Source organism: Bison bison, unplaced genomic scaffold (genome assembly GCF_000754665.1).
Source record: "Bison bison bison isolate TAMUID 2011002044 unplaced genomic scaffold, Bison_UMD1.0 scf7180017864456, whole genome shotgun sequence".
Classification (NCBI taxonomy): Eukaryota; Metazoa; Chordata; class Mammalia; order Artiodactyla; family Bovidae; genus Bison; species Bison bison.
The window spans coordinates 25,922,594-25,929,130 of NW_011495018.1; positions in this window are offsets into that span (position 1 = coordinate 25,922,594).

The window sequence follows — 6,537 nt, forward strand, 5'->3', positions numbered from 1 at the left end:
GGGGCGGCCGGGAAGGAGGTGGCTCGGCCTGGTGCGCCTTGCTGGTCCTCTCCACTCTTCGCTCCTGGCTCTCGATAGCTGGCTCTCTCCTCCACAGGGTGATTCCAAAACCCGAGAAAAATTAATAAATACCCCGTAGGTGCTTTTTCATTTTCTTAAAACAAGATTCCCCCAAAATCTTCCCCGCTGAGCTGCTCCAGAAATTTTGTCAAAAGGAGTATTCAAAGGTAATAAGAAAATCCTCTTTTAAAATATGAAAAGCAACCCCAATCCAGGAGGAGAGGCTGGCGACGGACCCCAGTCCGGAGTCGCTCTGAAACCCAGCCTCCAACCTGCTCTCGGTGAAGAGTTGGGAGCCGCTTCTGGCCGCGTTTAGGGGGGTTACTCTTCGGGTATGCTGTGGGGGCGGGAGATGGCGCGCAGGGAAGGTTGGGGGAGGTTCTCGCGGGAGGAGGAGGAGTAAAGTGTTTTCAGCGCCAACTGTTCAGGTTGGGGAGCCTAAGGGGAGCCCGGAGTCTTCGTGCAGAGAGGCAGCTTGCGGAAGCCGAGCGCGGGATGGACTGGGGACTCCGCTCCGGGCTCCCCAGCCTATCCTTCCCGCCACCCCCACTTCTACCCAGTGCCTCCGCCCGGTGCAGGGGCGCGGGGAGTGCGTGCGTGCGCGTGCGTGAGGGGAGGCTAGGGGTGCGCCCGAGGCTGGCGGGCGGGCACCCGGGTCGGGGTACCTGGCTGAACCAGGGGTGCCTGGGTGTGCGGGGGCGTGCGACTCTGTGCGTGCGCGTTTGCACGCGTATCTGTGCGTGTTAGTGTGAGCAATGGAGTGTGGGGGCAGGGAGGGGTGCGCTCGGGCTGTGGGCACGTGTGGATCAGGCACGGGCTGTGTTTGCATTTCCATGAACCTGTGAGTCGTCAGAAAGGCAATATTGAGAGTAAGGCGGGCGGTTCTGGACCGCCCGTTCCTCCAAGGCGCCCCGCTTACCCATAGGCCCCCATCGCCTGTGGACGTAAGCTGATTGTTGCTAGAACCTCCGGGAGGGTTGGAAGAGAGAACTAGGAGGCGCTGGCAGCCCGGTCTGGGGGTTGCCAGCTCCTCCCGGATTCGCCAGCTCTTCTTCCGAGGATCCCAGCTGGAGCTGGGGAAAGACAGTCGTCCAGCTCCTACCCGGAGGACGAGAGCCCATCTTTCCGCCTGCGATTATGAGATTGCTCCCTCATCTCTCCAGATTCATTACTAAAAGGGCTCAGTTGTTCTCTCAAAGTGTCGGGCTGCCAATTAGAGGGTCCCGGCCAGCGCCGCGCAGGCCTGGGGATCAGTCCCCACTGTCCCCAGCTGCAGAAGCACAGCCGGGCCGCGTGGAACTCAGCCTGGGCTGGGACTCTTCCCGACCGAAGGGAAGGGGAGATTCGGGGTGAGCTGGAGAGAGGAAGCTAGACCCAAAGACAACCTGAAGATGTAGTTTACAGGCCCTGGGGCCAGAAGTATAGCAGCGGCTGCTGCGAGGAGCTCCGGGAATTTCTAGGGGTTGAAAAGACCTAGATGCGTGGAACGGGAGGAGGGGCTATTAAGAAAGGAGTAGGATGGAGGGAGTCTTCTGGAATCGATAGAAGAGTTCTCTTGTGGGAGACGGTTAAAGCGGGGGTGAGGGGGCTGCAAGGAGAGGGAAGGAAAGAAAGGTGGAAGGAAAGCTTTAAAAAGGGCGGAGGGGCAGGGGGGTTGCAGACAAAGATGGAGACAGCGGGGAGGTGACGAAGTGGTGGAGAGAAGGCGAAATACTGGTGCAAAAAGAAAGGGGAGAGCAAAGAAGAGGCAAAAGAGAGCCACAGGAGGGTCAAGAGGGATGCGGAGAACAGAGGCGCCTGGGATCAGAGCCTGCCAAGGATAGAGACAACCTGCGGTTCCCAGGAGCCGCCACCAGACCCCTTGTGAACTTGCTTTAACGCCCGTCCGCCAGGAGCTGAAATGCAAATTGGGAACCGAGGAGGCTAGGCCAGAGAACCACACCGATGACCACGTACGTCCCACTCAGAATGAGACTGGTCCTTGGAGTCTGTGGGTTTCCAAAGACCATGGCGATCCGCAGCCCCAAGAAAAGTTCCGGCACTGAAGGCTGAGATGGGCTCAGAATCAGGCTCTGGACCCGAGCCGGCAATCCGCAGGTTCCCAGCGCCCCTGCCGGGGAAGGCCTGGCACTGCAGCCGGAGCCGAAGCTCTGGACTTGCGGGGGGATGGGAAGCCTCCCCTCTGCTTGGGCTCTGAGCAAAGCTGGTAGATGTCAGAGTGGAAGAGCTGGGTCTGGACTGTTAGATAGGACTGCCGGACCAGAGGCGCACATAACCCAGGGAGGGTCCGGCCTTCCAAGCCCCAGGCCCAGAGGGGAGGTGGGCTATCCAAGCCTCCTGCGGTCCCCCGTGGAGGGCAGTTGTCTGCAAGAGCAAAGCTGGGGTCTCTCATCTTTCTCTCCCACCCAGATGCAGCCCACAGAAAGGTCCCATCCTCAAGGTGGACTTGTGGATACGTGGCTATGAAATATTTGTTTGGGAAAAAATGGATAATAGACTCCAGATGCAACATTTTCATGTCTTTTCCTGCACCAGTCCCTCCTCTTGGCTTCCTCCATTCATTAGCACAGCCTCTCCTATCTTCTGTCTCTCCCTACTTCACCCCTTGCCTAACAATCCTTGCCCTCTGCGCTGTGCTGCCCTTCCCTCTGCAGCCGCTCATTTCCCATCAGCCTTCTCTAGTGTCCAGACCTCTGCAGGCCTCTCCTTCCTCACCAACCTCTCTCTGCTGGACTTTCTACAACCTGACATCTGCCTGCAGGTGACTCATCAAAGCCCTATCCCAACATACACCGCCAGTGGCTCCCTGAGACAGCGGGCCCAGCAGCCTCTGCTTCGCGCATTTGCAAATGTGTTCCGTTTGGAAAGATCTCCCTTGGTCTACATGGTACCCAGGTCCTTCTGGGTTCTCTCTGACCAACCTTAGTCAAGTTTGCCAGCCTCTCTTCTTCATTATACGTCTTAAATGTGGAGCCTCAATCTCCATCATCTCCCTAATTCTCTGTACCTGGTTCTCATTCCACCTTCTCTCCATGAGTAAGCCCCACGTTCTCATCCATTTCTGTGCTTCTTTAACAATCACCAGTGCATTAACTCCTGAATATACAACCCTACTCCGTCCTCTCCTGTGAGCTTCCTATCCAAATTCCCTTTTGCATGTCCACATTGAAAACCATCCACATCAATTTCTAAAAACCATCCCCAGTACCTCAGTTATGCAGACAAGACATTTAACATGTAACCTTAGCTCTTCCCTCTTTTAATCCCCACATCCAGGAGAATCACTGCAAAGTCCTATTTAAAAAACCTTTTTACCTGTCCTTTTCTGTTCCCAGGGTCACTGCCTTAGATCTGAACTTCATCATCTCTTGTAGGACTTTGCTATAGTTTCCTGTCTTTTCCTGCTCTTCAGCACTTTGTTTCTCCAAGCCACCCTCTCCACTGTCCATCTGTGCTGTCCAGTATAAACATGTGAGCCACAAAGGTAATTTAAAATTTTCTGGTAGCCTCATTTTAAAAAGTAAGAAGAAACTAATGAGATTCATATTTATGATATATTTCATTGAGCTAAATATATCCAAAATATTTTCATTTAAACTTATAATCAACAGAAAAAGTATTGAAGTATGTTTACATATTTTTGTACTAAGTCTTCAAAAATCCAGTGTATATTTTACACTTATGAAAGTGAAAGTCTATCAGTCATGTCCAACTCTTTGCAACTTCATGGACTATACAGTCCATGGAATTCTCCAGGCCAGAATACTGGAGTGGGTAGCTTTTTCCCTTCTCCAGGGGATCTTCCCAACCCAAGGATCAAACCCAGGTCTCCTGCATTGCACATGGATTCTTTACCAGCTAAGTCACAAGGTAAGTCCCATTTTATACTTATAGCACATCCCAGCTCAGACTAGCTACATTTCAAGTACTCAGTAACCACATGTGACTAATGGCTATTTTTTTAGACAGCACAGTTCCAAGCTCCATGCTGTTGGCGGAAATACACTCTTAAACAGAAGGAAGATGATGTCATAGATTGCTGTCCTCAAAAATTGATTGTCGACTATTGTCCACAAAGTCCAAACTTTTTAGAATGGTGCCCAACAGTCCAGGCATTCCCTCACCTCCAGGAACTTGATTATTGTCTTTCTTAAGCCTGTAATCTGTCCTCTGCCACAGTTTCTGTTCTGGTTTGGTTTAAATGCCAACTCTTCCATGAACCCAGCCCCCACTATCCCATAATGCCTCATACTGTATCCATTATTATCATTAATGCATCATCTTCATCGTCATCATCACCAAATTCTTTGTCTTCCTGCTCTAAGATGGGAGTTGTTAAATATTTATCTGGAGTTTAAAAGAGAGGGCTCCTATGTCCTTTGCTGGCATAATCCCTACTGCAGCTGAGAAAGGCAGGTTGGGAGCCAAGATTAGCCCTCACCCAGTCCCAGTGGGGACAGCAAAGAAGCCCTCATGAGGAATACATTTTCCCTCTGGGTTTCTAGCCTGTTACAAACAACTGGAGAAAATAAAGTGTTTGCTATAAGTTATCCATGAGAGTACCTTAAACATCACCCTAATATGGCTTCTTTCAGGTTTTTTGTTTTTTTTTTTTAACCATCACAGTGCAATAACACTCAGGGAAATTGCACTTTCTCTCCCATCACAAATGTACACACGTGCACACGCTCACACACAGTCTTCCAACCCCTTAATAATCTAACAAATATCTTGCCACCAGCACCCACAGCTGGCACATATAGGGAAGCGTCGCAATTATGCATATTTCTCATACTTTACAACATGTTCAGCATTCATTTGAGGATCTAAAGACAAATTCCTCATAAAACTCAGAGCCAGGAAAAAATTGGATTTCTCCTGTGAAGCTGACATACCAACATCTCCTAAAGGCTTTCTTAAAATGGCTTTGTCTTCTCACTCTGTCCTCTTGTCTCACTAGGCAGGCTGAGTATCATGTTCACTTGCTCTAACAGTCTTCAGAACAAGATCTTTATCCTCTGCTCCCCTTTTATGAAATACTGTTTGTTTTTATTGTTTGATATCCTTTGGTCATACTATATTTGCGCATTGTTGATAAGCCACTTCATATCCTTTTAAGAACTAAATAGGAAATTAATTAATTGATTAACATCAAAACAACAGTCCACATTGTAACTCTGGAGTTCTACAGAGGAAATGATTATAAAGCAAAACCTGAAATGCAGATGAAAGCAGTTAGACCACTGAAATCAGGACTTAACACAATAGTAGGAAGAACTGTGCAGAAAACAAGAACTGTCTGTTTTGCTTAATGCTCTATCTTCAAGCACCTGGCCCAATACCTGGCAAAGCACTGACCCTCAATAAATGTGCAATAAAAGATAAAACAGGTGAATGTCAATAATAACACTTCTGCTGCAACTACTGATCTTTTGCTTTTAGCATATGCATACTTTCTAAAGAAGCAAAAACTCGGAGATTTGACTAACACTGTTCCCTACCACAGGTGACCATCTGCCCAGCAGTCACAGGTGTAGGTAGTACATTAGGAATCTTGCCTCAAAAGGCACCAAAAATTTTATGATGAGGGAAACTGGAAAAGAAAGAAGAAAAGCAGAGGAAAGAAGGCAGGAAAGAACAACCTGAAAACCGACATTTAGCCCAGGCTTTCTTTACATCAGGCTCTAGGTCTTCTATGCCCACTGCTTCATTTAATTCTGACAAAGTCATTGTTCTCAGTTCCAATCAACAGACTGAGAAGCAAAAATGTATACAGGTGAAGCAGTGATGAGAAGTGGTCATGGTGATGGTAATGATGAGCATTAACATATGATGAGATAACTCTGAACCAGATGTGTGGTAAGGACCCATCAGCATTCCAGCAGAGTGATTTAAGAGTTCAGACTTTGGAGCTAAATTTCTGTGTTCACATTCCACCATGCCAAACACCAGTGGTGTGATTTTAAACAAATGACTTAACCTCTTTGCACCTCTATTGTTGTTCAGTCGCTCATCTGCAAATAGGGATAGTGAAAATTCTTACTGATAGAATCTTCAGTTCAGTTCAGTTCAGTCGCTCAGTCGTGTCTGACTCTTTGCGACCCCATGCATCGCAGCACACCAGGCCTCCCTGTCCATCACCATCTCCCAGAATTTACTCAAACTCATGTCCATCAAGTCAGTGATGCCATCCAGCCATCTCATCCTCTGTCGTCCCCTTCTCCTCCTGCCCCCAATCCCTCCCAGCATCAGTGTCTTTTCCAATGAGTCAACTCTTCGCATGAGGTGGCCAAAGTACTGGAGTTTCAGCTTCAACATCAGTCCTTCCAATGAACACCCAGGACTGATCTCCCTTAGGATGGACTGGTTGGATCTCCTTGCAGTCCAAGGGACTCTCAAGAGTCTTCTCCAACACCACAGTTCAAAAGCATCCATTCTTCGGCACTCAGCTTTCTTCACAGTACAACTCTCACATCC